Consider the following 13,366-nt stretch of genomic DNA (forward strand, 5'->3'; position numbering starts at 1 on the left):
AATAATTACTTGTGAAATTTGGTTATCTTCTTATTAATCTTTATTAGATATTTTCATCAAACAATTATCAAGAAAATAAACAATATAGACAATAGACACAAGAAGTAGGCTCCAAGCCAAGGAAAACCCCTCCAAGGGGAAAAACTAAAAATCATCTCTTCTCTTCTCTTCTTATAGAATTAGTTCAAATGAGAAATCCAAGACCCTGTTGTGCTGTTCAACAACACCCCCCCCCATAATTTATTGATTTAATAGTTAATATTCTATTAATAAATGGGGACCCTTTATTAAAAATCCTCCAAGAAAAATTTATCACTTAAGCACTTTCTTTTAAAAAATTTAGAAATAAATTAAGATATCAAGTCAAATCCCTTTAAGACTAGCAATTTTTGCTTTTATCGCATATCGCTGGATCAAGCATGTCAAAGGTTAATTAACAACCAGGATCTGTGAACTGCGGTGGAGGGGATTACTGTAATAAAATTAGGATATCATTATACTTTCCATATAAAGCTAATACTTAAGGCATTTGTTGAAAACTGAAGTGCCTATCGCAATCGCATATCAGCTTTTTTAAAAGATGCAACTCATAAAGCCTGTTGTAATATGCAAACTGCAATATTGTGGTAGAGCGAGCCAATGCTTATCACATTGCGAAACTTTACTTAAAAGCCAATATTGTGAAATACAAAGTTTGTGAAATGCGATAGAACCCAGAGCCGATAAAAACAAATGGTATAAACTATAAGTTAAGTCCGACGCTTAGTAAAAAGGCACATTACGAAGTAATTATTCATCTAGGAAAAGTACACTCTAAAATAATGAAAAGTATGACACTCTAGAAAAACGCACAACCAAAAATGTGATAGTGCAATTTGCGATTTGTGATATTGTGATAATCTTATCGTGATTGCATAATCGAAATTTTGCACTTTAAACTCACCACCTTAAAGTTTTCCCCTTCCAGTTTGTGATGCGATAGTTTAAATGAGTAATAAAGGAAATGATAAAATATCTTAGTGCATATTTAAGAAGTTTAATTGCATTTATGTTAAGAGCGGCTTGACGTGATATGATATCTTTTCATCCATGTTTTGAATGAAATCTCCTTTCTTGTCACCTTTCGAGGTTAACTGTATCATTTAATTCTCACTGCCATTCTCAATTTTTGTTTATCCGGTAACTTCTATTGCTCCATTTCAGGAAACCTCCACAGAGAACATAGTTAGAAAGAATGGTGAAGAAGGGAAAGGCGACTACATCTGAGAAATTAGAAATGGTACGACTTTTCTCAGATACCACATGTAGAAAGGACGGAGGAAACATGACATTGGAAGCCATGTATAACCTGTTAGAAGAAGAAAAGCCCAGGCCACTGGTAACAAAAGCCACGACTGATGCTCAGGAGTCATCTGATGCCTACTATTTTGAGACAACATGTTCATTCTTACACCGAATAACTACAAGGCCAAAGATAATACCATACACGAATATGGTAAAATGGGCAATTGATGAGGTAGATATCTCAGACAGAATCTTCAAGAATAAAAGGCAACAGGTCATGGGGTCTTTCTCACAAGACAATATATGACTAATGTACCAGCTACCAAAGCCTCAAAAGCTCTACAAAAAAGAGTTCCTTGAGCATTTCTCCAAAGAGAATGAGGACTTGTTAGACATTACATAGACTTGGAGGTCAAGCGGAGGAAAAATCAAACAAGATAAAACTGGTATGTACTCAATAACATCCATCTCTCCCCCTCATAGTTTTGCAGCAACAATGATATATAGGTTATTCAGTGGACTCGATAGCACCAAAGTTTCTATGGAATGGCTCCCGTTAATAGATGCAGCAGTTAATGCAACAATTATGAACTGGGGTCAGATTTTATCAGATAATTTAGCAAAGGCCATTATGGAGTATAGAAAGAAGAGAAGTTTTTCTTCAAGATTTTTCCCCCTTTCTTTATGAGTGCTTTTGTTGTGGACACAATTTGTTTTTTTTCTCAGTTTCCCAATATGGGATTGAAGTGGACTGTACAGAACCCACTTCCCATCCATATATACCATAAAATTTTGTGGGAATCTCAATTCCACCCATATTTTTATAAGATCTGTCAAGGTGTTATGCTGCCTATTCATAAAGTAGTTTCTAATAGAACAACCCCTAGATTTTCTAAAGTGGTCGAAGTAGATATCTTGCCAAAAACCAGATGGTTTGGGGAAGAGACATTCACCTACATTAGATTTTTTGGGAGCATTTCTTCTCCGCATGTCCTCCCATATTATGTCCCCGACAAACTTTTGGCTAGAGAAATAGCCTATCAAACAGCAGGGGAAGGCGTTTTAACCAGAGGACTGAAAGAACAGAAGAAAGCCATTTGGCCAACCTTCCCATTACAATGTGGTTCTTTCACACTACACGATTATGGACATGTAGTAAAGGAAGCAGAGATTATTATGTCTCTGAAATTGGCTACAGTTCCAGGAAGACAATACTACCCAAATCACATTGCTCAGGGATTTACTACTACGGTAAAAGTCAAACAGTTCACCCATGAAGAGGATGCCTTTGATTACCTCTTCCTACAAGCAAAAACATTTTCACAAGTTCTACATATGGCATCATTACTGTTGACCCCAAAAGATATTAATTCTTTCCATGTATACAAGAACAAGATATTGTTAAAGGTCCCATTGGACCTATTGCAGATTGAACCAATAAGAGAGCCAACTCCTAGTGTAAGCTTAAACGGAAGTTCCAAAGAAAATCCTAAAGAAGAAACCCAAGAAAAGTCTACTCATGAGTCAAAGCACTCAGAACGACAATCTCAAAATGGAGGAGGAAACACAAATAAAGAGTCTAAGAAAGACACAGATGGGAGTATAGAGGAGATGGCCGAACAGACCTTGGCAAAGAAGCAGGCAGAGGTTACTTCTACTTCAGCTCAGTCAAGTAAAGCTCCAGTCATTGACTTGGAACAAGAATGGGAACAATTCAATAAGAAGCTCCATACAGACACAAATCTTGAGCAAACATCCGAACTGCAAGCCTCCAAGAAAACCCAGCATAAATAAAATCCAAGAACAACAGAGGAAGGAGCTACATGTACTCAGGATATTAAGATTATTCCTGTTATTCCTACTTCTGAAATTGTCTTAATAATTGAGGAAAAACCTCCATTAAATATATTCTATAGTCCTACTCATAAGGCTGTAGTCAAAAGACAAAGGAAGAAAAGAAAATTGGATGCCATGATTGTTACAAAGCCAGAAAATAAACGAATGGATATTGTGTGGAAGGACACACCTATCGACCCATCAGAGAATCTCACAAAGACACCGCAGTTTGTAGGAGCTTATGCCATAGCCACCATCGACAAGGCAACGAAATTCCAAATGTTGCTGAAGGAAAAGGAACAAAAAATTCTACTGCTAGAACAACAATTAGCCCAAGAAAAAACTAACCAGCAAGCATAATTACAGGTAGCCCAACTTCAAAGAGAATTTGAGCAGATGAGGGTATAGCACCAGGCCAGTTTATCAGAAAAGGATTCAAAAATTCGTCAAATGCAAGCCATGGTGGAAAAATTCAAAGATAGCCTGCAAATTGACAAATTTTTCAAAGAAGCAGTCATCCTCAATTCCCTATTAATGCAGCAAGAGGAAATATTATCCCAAAAAATCTCACAAATAAATCCTTACTATGAGACCTGTGATAAATTGACGAACCAAGTAATTGATATGCGACTTGAGTACGAAGAAATCCACAAAAAGGTTTATGAATTTATCACATGGAAAGAATCGAAGGATGGAAGAAAGGCTGACCTACCAAAATTGGAAGAGTCCAACAAAGATATTATGTTCACGAACTGGGATTCTCGGTTGAAATAGGTAGAAAGGGTGATACCAATAGCAGTAGGAGCAACAAGCATCATAATAGAAGTCGTAAATTAAAACCTTCATGGTGCCAACCTTGTTAAGGAGTGTGTACCAGGGTTTCTACAAAATGTCAAACAACTAGAGTAGCAGTGGGAACAGATAACACGGGAAAAGGAAGAGGCAATGAAACAGCTAAACAGGCTAAATTGGGAGACATACTAGCAGTTTCTATTAAAACCACACAGCCAGTGGATGACTCTGAGGTGTTTAACAACCTCTACACAAAATATGGTGCCAACATTGACAGATGCCATATTTGCTGGGAAGTTAAATCTACAATCAGCCAGTCACCTTAGCTCAAGCCAATGATTGATATTTGCGACCTCAGAGATCAAGTTCAAAGGAGCTAGTCATTAATTTATTTTACCTTTATTTTTATTTTTTCCCATTCTGAGGAAGGTTGTTTGAAACCTCCTCGACTATTTTTGTAATAATCTATTTTGAGGCAAATATTTTAGTATTTAAACCCCTCTCATGCATTTAGACAGGCGTTCAGAAATTTTATCAAAAACACTTTTCAAGATATTACATTTCTGTATTTTTGAGGAGGTTTTGATGGAATGAATGGAATAGGATATATTTTTCTTTGAATATAAAGCAAGCTCTACTGAAATGCACTCATGTACTCTTAGAATGTGTTGGATTGAATGAGATTGGGTCAATACTGTTGAAGCACATGAGCAGGGCTTATCATATATGGTATTTTTATCGTATGATTATGTTTTATTTATGTATTAAGAAATACTCTTTCTCTCGATTTTTTTATGTATGAAAGTCAGGATTATGGTTCTGCATTATTGCACTTCTGTATGACGTTAGCTCTAATTCTGTTTTGAATACATGAACTATTTTCATATGCGATATATTTCTCTCAATTGTTTTGTCTAACTATTTATCCAAAACAATTATGGTTAAACGATTTCATTTCTTTTGGAAGTTGAATGATCTTTATTACCAATTGCTATAAGACATCATTATAGATCGCATATCTTATTTTATTCCCGGGTATATTTATATTTAGATAATGTTAGATTAAGATATATGGATGTGTTTAGTTGTTATATTAGATTACACTTAGCTAAATCATTTCTCATTACATCATATATCATCCCATCAACATTATCAAATCAACCCTTTCTAGGAAACTAGTCCCATTATCCCCAGTTAGAGCCATTATACCAAACTGAAAAGGAGTTGCTTTCAAGGTCCAGACCAGGTGGTTTTCCCCATGTTGTCACAATGATTTTCAAGGCTTCAACAAACCCCAATATCAAATTCAAGACATCCTCCAAGCACCAAATCAACCCTCCAAGAATCACTTTCAAACAAGTCAAATGTTGACCAAGTCCACAAAGGTCAAACCTCTTCCAATCTTCTCCACTTTATAATTACGACATTTTACTTTAGACCTACAAATTCATTGTTTAGGAAAAACAAAAACTCTATCCTTCTTGCACATGTCAGCCTTCCAAATATATTCCATCAAGCAATTCAAGGTCTTCCAAGTCAACAAAAGTCAAACTTGACCAAATTAGAGTCTCGACCCTCTATCCAAGTCTGCAACTTCGACCTACACCTTTTGGCCCTGCAACAACTACAGAAACCCTAGAATCTTTGCGCATGTGAGAGAGAATGATCACAAAACTTAGATTTTCAGTTTCTTCTTGAGATGCTTCCTCTTCCTATACCTTCGCTCATTTTTCCTTCTTATTTCTTGCTTGAGATCAAACTACAGAAGTGTGTGTCCAAATGAGGTTGAGAAACTTCTATATATATATATATATATATATATATATATATATATATATATATATGCTTATTTGGAGGTTAAATAGCCTCAAACTGGGTCGACTTCCTCTGGTAGGTTCAACTTGGTCTTGGAGGTCACTATTGACTTTCTAGACTCAAACATAATATCTTTTACATGTTACAAATTTCCTAATAGGGTCTTATACAAATGATAAAGACTCTATTGACTCTAGAAAAATATTCTTTTGACTTGACAAACCCTAGGAGCATGAAATGCATGCTTGACCTAGTTGACCAATAAAAGTGAGCATGAAATCCATGCTTAAAAAATATTATTTTTCTTTTTTGGTAGTAACATAATATATACATAATGGAATAACTACAATGACAATTATGAATACCAAAACTAGTTACATTTTCCATCACCCTTCAAATCTCCTTGCCTCTTGCTACTGGGTTTTCAAATCATAAATTTCTTCCTTAAAATTTTTCTCTCTTTCTTCAAGAATTTGAAGCAGTTTATTCAAATATCTATTTTCAAGTGAGAGCCTTTGTGCTATAGAATATTCAATTGTTATCTCCTTTTCTCCACCATTTCTACTGATTTATTCTCCAAAAGGATTACCTCCACTTCTATCTGAAAGATCAATCTCAATCGATTGGTTATCATCTTCTAACTCATCAATCTCAAGAGCATCATCATCATTACATGTGAAAGGAGAACCTGGTAATCCTTGATGACTATCATCACCATTCTTGAATAACAAAAAGAGAGGTTATTTTGAATATGAAAATTTTCTAATTTTTTTATTTCTCTTCTTATTTTGAGACATATTCTTCTTGTTCTTGGCCATGGTCCATGATCTACTCTCAAGAGGTTAAGCTTCACTAGAGAGAAATGACTCTGATACCACTTGTTGGAAATGTAGATCACTATTGAGAGGGGGGGTGAATTAGTAGTGATGGAACTTATAAAATTTTCAAACTTTTTTCTAAATCACTAAACAACCATACACATCTCAATATCAATAAATAAATGCAACATAAAATCAACACGTAAAATCCATGATAAACATAAATAAAAACATGCACAAGGAGACACAAGTATTTTTGGTGGAAATATTGAAGGGACAAAAACCACCCATTGTTGTTGTGTTGCTTCTCATTCTCTTATTATTATTTGAATCAAATCATTACATTTTCAACTAGCTTCCACCAGCTAGGATCCATTACCCCTATCAACAATATTTTGGCCACCACTATCTAGGAAGTCTCTACGCACACAACTTTGCAGGAAGCCACTTGTTGGAAGTCACCACTCCCAATAAGCCTCGCCCAACCACCACTAGACGAAGATACCACTCCCAATATACCAGTTTTCTCACCACCACTAGTAAGGAGAAACTACCCCTTTCTTGTTTGGACACTACTGAATAGAGGCCCCAACCTCCTCAAACACTCCAAGCCACAATTTCATTCATTTTCAAACTAAACTCCAAGGATAACTGTATAGCTCAACGACAACACATTATTCCTCTACAAAATGATAAATCTATATAAAATATTAAAAAAAAGTATGCATACAGCAGAGTATTCTTATGAATGCACTAGAAACTACCATACACCAAATGATATTCAACCATTCCTTACTCCATCTCCTCACTCTATAAAATGTTGTTTGAAATATGCTTCTACTGTCTTCGACAACTTTTGCAAATTGCTTTAGTTTTTTTTGCATAATGTCCCTAATAACTTGCACACTCTTCTCTTCTCTCACACTTACTCAACCGAAAATACAACCAACCTCAAGTCCTCAAAGCCTTATCCTATAAATAATTTGCTAGAATGATTAAAAGAGTAATTGTCATCAGAGTAATGGAGAGCTAATCAAATTTATTCATACACTCTTGATTGGTTCGTATTTTGATATTCCTCCTCCTTGAATTGATCCTCCATGATATTCATTGAATAATGGATCTTATCAACCTTATCCATCTCGTAGATGACTTCCTTGGATTTTTTGACCAATTACCAAGTGCAAAAACCATAGTAACAACCCATGGAATTAACTGGGTGCGCATACATTTCGGGAAATCCACCTACAGTAATATTTTTTGGGAAAATATGGGAGTCCCAAAGAAGATATTTTCTTGGATGACATTGGAATCCCAAAGAATATAGCAATATATTCACTCAGTGGACAACTTCTTCCCACATAAGAGAGCATAACACTTGAAGTTTGTAATCTTCTTGCACCCAATTTGCAGCTCAGCTTCATGACATCAATATGAAACCATGAGACATTGTAATAAACATTAAGGACCATACATTTGACCAGTACAAGGCATAAAAATCATGATTACAAACTTGACCACTGGTTGACATCAATGGAAACACTACAATTCCAACATATTCAATAGGCTAGAAGAGAAGAAAGGAAGTAGGAAAACTGAAAGAGATCATAAGAAAATATTCTGAAGTGATTCTTTAGAAAAAAATAAATCTATAACTTCTAGTGAAAGTAAAACACCTAAGTTTGATTATGAATAGAAGAAAAACGTATGGGAGTAGTGTTTAAGTTTAATTATGAATAGAAGAAAAAAGTATGGGAGTAGTGTTTATGTGTCTGAAAAGAAAAATATTGTATCTCAATTATAAGGTGAATTTAAAAAGACCAGACCTCCAAACTTCGATGAGGAATTTGAAGAAGGGGTAGAAGCTTGGCTTTTGAATATGTCCAAATATTTTTAGATTTATAATTACCCTAGTCTTGAAGGAAAAATTAGCTACACATTAGTTAACTAAGAAAACAACCTTATGGTGGGAAGAAAACAAAGAAATAAAGAAAATTAGAAGCAAAAACATGACCTATAAGTTTTTCAAGGAATAATTCAAAAAGAAGTATCCAACAAAGAGGTATTTTGATGATAAATCTAGGAAATATCATGAGTTAAGGTTGGGTCAATTAACAATGCATGAATTCATGAATAAATTTATGAGCTTGTTGTGGTATGTGCCATATCTGAAAGATGAAAAGAAAAAAAATCAAAGGTTTATCAGTTGCCTTCCTTTTTCCCACAAGGAGAGGATTGAGTTAGACAATTCAAAAACAATGGATGAAACAATAAGAAAGAAAAAAATATGCTACAAATAGAATAAGTAGAAAAGTGACAATTCTAAAAGTTGAAGGGCTAAGTAAAATGAAACGTTTAATGCTAAAAAGAAAGGATTTAAAAAACCTACATTTCCAAATACTTCTAAAAGTGTTCAAGGTGGAAATTACAGTAGAAATTTAAATCAATGGAAAATTATGAGTCAAAGAAGTGGGAAAATAGTAGGAAAAAGGAACTGAAACATAGGCGAATTAACTAGATCACCAATCAAGTGTTGGGGTTATGGTTAAAATCATTAGTGGAGACATTGTCCACAAAATCCTTAAAATAAGAAAGTAACAATACATAATATTCAGGAAGCAACTACAATGAATGATGTTGCCTGCAATATTCCAAGTATTAGTGCAACACTGGATGATAAACAAGTTGACCATCCATGGTAGAGATCCAAGGTAAAATATTTGGAAATATTGTAACTATGTTAATTTGTCTTGCTTCTAATTTAAGTTATATTTATCTTGTTGTGATTGAGAAATGTGGACTTAAAAAGGGAAAATAGAATAAACCCTAGTTACTACAACAATCCAGGGGATCAATTTAGTGCTCAAAATTCAAAGTGTGTGTCAAAGCTAGAAACCTAAACCAATGTGTAGATCTCGATGATATGAATCCAACGCAACTTGAATTCTTAAAAATCGATATCGTATGCTCCTGATATCACATTCTGATTGAATTCTCAAACAAGTAAAAAGTTGTAGTTTGACAGGCTAATTGTGCATTTTTGGGCCAGTGGCAGGCTGGCACTTGGCCTCTCTAGATTGGTCAAAGCATTTTTTGAATTTGATTGGCTCATAATTTTTTATTAATATTTGGTGGTTGACTGTGTTTTTATGTGGCCCAATAACTAGGAGCCACATGGGCCAATGAGTGGTTGCCACGTCCCCACATTAGCTAAAAATTTATGGTTAAGGGCCAAGCACCCCACAAGATTCAAACACAGGACCAAGCAACAAGCACTAAGGCACACTACCACTGTGCCACCACTATGTTTCTTAACAATAAAGGTCTCATCTTATATTTAAATATGAGCACATTTCTTTTTGGATTTAGGTTTCGGGCTAAGCCCTATCCCTGGTCCTAGCACCATCATAACCAAGGGATAGGACCATGGGCCAGGGCTTAACCCCAACCCCAAGGTCACAGCCCACACAAATAATGTAATGGAACCATAGGCAGGAGTTTGGAGTGGGGGCCAACCCCTAGGGTGCTGAGCGGGGGCCAACCCTGGGCCACATGAGGCATACATGACCACAAGCATGGGTTCTGAGTGCTAAGTAGAAGGTGCTAACGATGGGGGATATCCCCAAGGAATATGGCCCCTAACATAACCACGACCTTCAGTTTTGTGTGTGTGGATATAGGCCCATGATCTAGGTTCTATGGTGCAGTTTGTGATAAAGTGTCAAGACCATTAGGGGTCGGCTGACGAGGGCAAGCAGTTAGCACCAACCCCTAGGCATGTGGTCCCATACGACCACAAATTTCAGAATTTTTGAGGTTAGTGGACACTTTAGTGTCCGACAATTTCACCTGTCAAGCGTGATTGTAGGACAGATTTGCACGATAGTTTTAGGTTTGGGGCGCTCAAGCCAGGTTTGGGTTGAATTGGAGGATGGTTACCTGTGGAAATTGGGAAAAACTTGGAAGAATCATAACTTTCTTAGTTTTTGGCCAAATGAGGTGCAAAAAGAGCCCGGATGGGGCTTTTTACAGTTTTGGATCCGTTGGAGACATTTTTTTTTTACATTCTGAGCATTGTAAAGCCATGGAAACACAAATTTGAGCACTTAATGAAAGAGGCCCTACATTGGAAGTTGGAGGAGGAGATGTAGCCCAGGAGAGGGGTGAACTCCTTTATGATTTTTGTTGTTATGTGTTTCTAATATGGTATTTTTTCTCTTTTTTTGGTATTAATTAAGTTTACAAATCATTACTTTATGTGTTATGTAACATGATCCATTACCCAAAATACATAAAATTTTCACTTGCAATTTGTTCATCACCTTCAAGTTTCAATCGGTTTGGTATCAGAGCATCAGGTTATTGTGAAGATTTGATTTTGTTTGCAAGTTTTTTTATGATGCTTACAAGGTTAAAGCTTAAAAGAGAATAAGGAGAACTTGTGGAGGCAAGATCTCGAATTGTTTTAAGGAGAATAATCACACCTCAAGCTTTAATAGTCATGGAACATGAAGAATGTCCTGAAGGGATGTCTGAAGATGAAAAAACTTTCAAAAAAGATATCTTTTAGATCCCTGAAATGGTAAAGGTTCTTTATGAGGAGAGGAATTCAAGGTTGAAAGGAGAGAGCTCAAAAACTCCAAAAGGAGATGGAGGAAAAGGAGACAAACCTCCAAAATAGAATGGAGGGAATGATGACAAGCCACCACCTTCACCTCCATCATCCTCATGCTAATCTTCCTCCTCATCTTCATCCACTTCTTCTACCCTTTCACAAACGCCTCCAAATTTTCCAAAAGGACATGGTAAAACTCCTTTGTTAAAGCTTGATATTAAGTTTGAATTGCCTATGTATGATGGAGAGGTAGACATTGAGAAATTGGATAATTGGGTTTCTCATATTGAAGTGTATTGCACGATATAAAGAATCAAGGATGATGAGATCAAAATTAAGCTTGCTTCTCTTAGATTGGAAGGTGCAGCGCTGATTTGGTGGGAAGCCAAAACTCAAGAGGACATGAAGAAACATGGTAAGGTTTTATCTTCTTGGAATGATTTTTTTGTTGCAATAAGAAGGAAATTTTAACCATTAGCATACATGCAAAAAGCTATCATGGATTGGCAAAAATTTAGACAAGCTAAGGGTCAAAATGTGCAAAGCTATACTCAAGAATTTAGGAAAAGAGCTTTGATTTTGGGTATAGATTTTTATTCTCAAGACCTTTACTCAAATACATTGGACGATTACATATTTATTTGAGATACAAAATTCTCATGTTTAACCCTACAAAAACTAGATGAAGTTTGTGTACAAGAAACTCATTTAGAAACAAGAAAGAAAAATATTTTTGAAGAAACTAGTGAGAAGTCATTTAAGTCTGGAGAAAAAGGAAAAGGGGAGTTCAAAGGCAAGGATAAAAAAAATTATGCAGTCAAGAAAGAGGGAGAAAAACTCACATGTAAACATTGTTCAAAAGAAGGCCATGATGAAGACCACTATTGGAAACTTCATCCTAAGATGAGACCCAAAAGTTTAATAACAAGGAGAAAGAAAAGATTGCTACAACTACACAACAAGATCTAGGATTTGATTCCAGAGATGAAACAAAAATCATAGCCATGGGATTGAAAGGTAAGGATTCAATTGCAAGTACTAGTTCTTCTAGAAAACCCATTGAAACTCAAAATTAAAGAGAAATAGTAGAGTTGTTCCATATTAGAATCGTCACAAAACATAACAAGGTAGATACTTTGTTTGATAGTGGTTCACAAACAAACCTCATTTCATAAGACATTGTCAAGAAAATAAATTTGGAAACCATTCTGCATCCTAAACCTTATCCTTTGGGTTGGGTATGTGACAATTCCAAGTTGCAAGTGACAAGAAAATGCATACTTAGATTTTCCATCACTGTGAATTTTATTGATGAGGTAGAACTTGATGTGGTACCACTTGACATATGTGGTATTGTTTTTGGAAGCCCATACTTATATGACAAGAAAGTCATCTTTCATCGCCATGACAACAAGTATCACTTGTTTAAAGATGGATTTAAGTACATTGTTAGAGCACATAGAAAGAAGTTAAATTTATCTCTTGTGAATGCTCGACAAATGAAGAGGTCTGTAAATGCTAGTCATAATTTTACATTGTTGATGATTAAACATAAATACACTGATGAATCTGAAGCCTTCCAAGGATGTGATTCAAGGTTAAATTTTTTTATTTGTTTGAAGTTGGTAATACATATGATAATATTTTTTAGTAATCTAATGTGTTACCTCTTAAAAGAGGAAAACAACATGAAGTTCATTTGCATCAGGATGATTCACTTTTGAACATTGGTTTGAACAAGATGTCAGTGTTAGAGAATGCAGTAATCAAGAAGAAAATGCAAGAGCTACTTGGCAAAATAAACATTAGTTATAATACATATTCTTGTGGATCTCCTAATGTTTTGGCTTTGAGGAAGAATGGCTCATGGCGATAACATTCAAATTTGGTGAAGAGTCAAGCCAAAAACAAGGTTGAACATGATCAACATCGTGTTGGCCACAATTTTCAAGTTGGAGATGAAGTAAGCCTTTGCATCAGCAAAGAAAAAATTCAAGGTTAAAAGAACTTGAAAATGGGTAAGCCTCCTTTGATTGAAGGCATAGGAGAGAATGTTCATATTTCTTTATAGAAGTTTTCTCTTTTCAACATGTTGATGAATTGTAACAAGGTCCTATTCTTGACAAATAAATAGGAACTTCAAGAAGAAGGAACATGAAGCACCTTCATATGGGGTTCCAAGGTACAAATTTAGGCAAAGCCAATT

The sequence above is a fragment of the Pinus tabuliformis genome, chromosome 3_1 (genome assembly GCF_031772625.1).
Source record: "Pinus tabuliformis cultivar Carrire ecotype Pingquan chromosome 3_1, CPIR1, whole genome shotgun sequence".
Lineage (NCBI taxonomy): Eukaryota > Viridiplantae > Streptophyta > Pinopsida > Pinales > Pinaceae > Pinus > Pinus tabuliformis.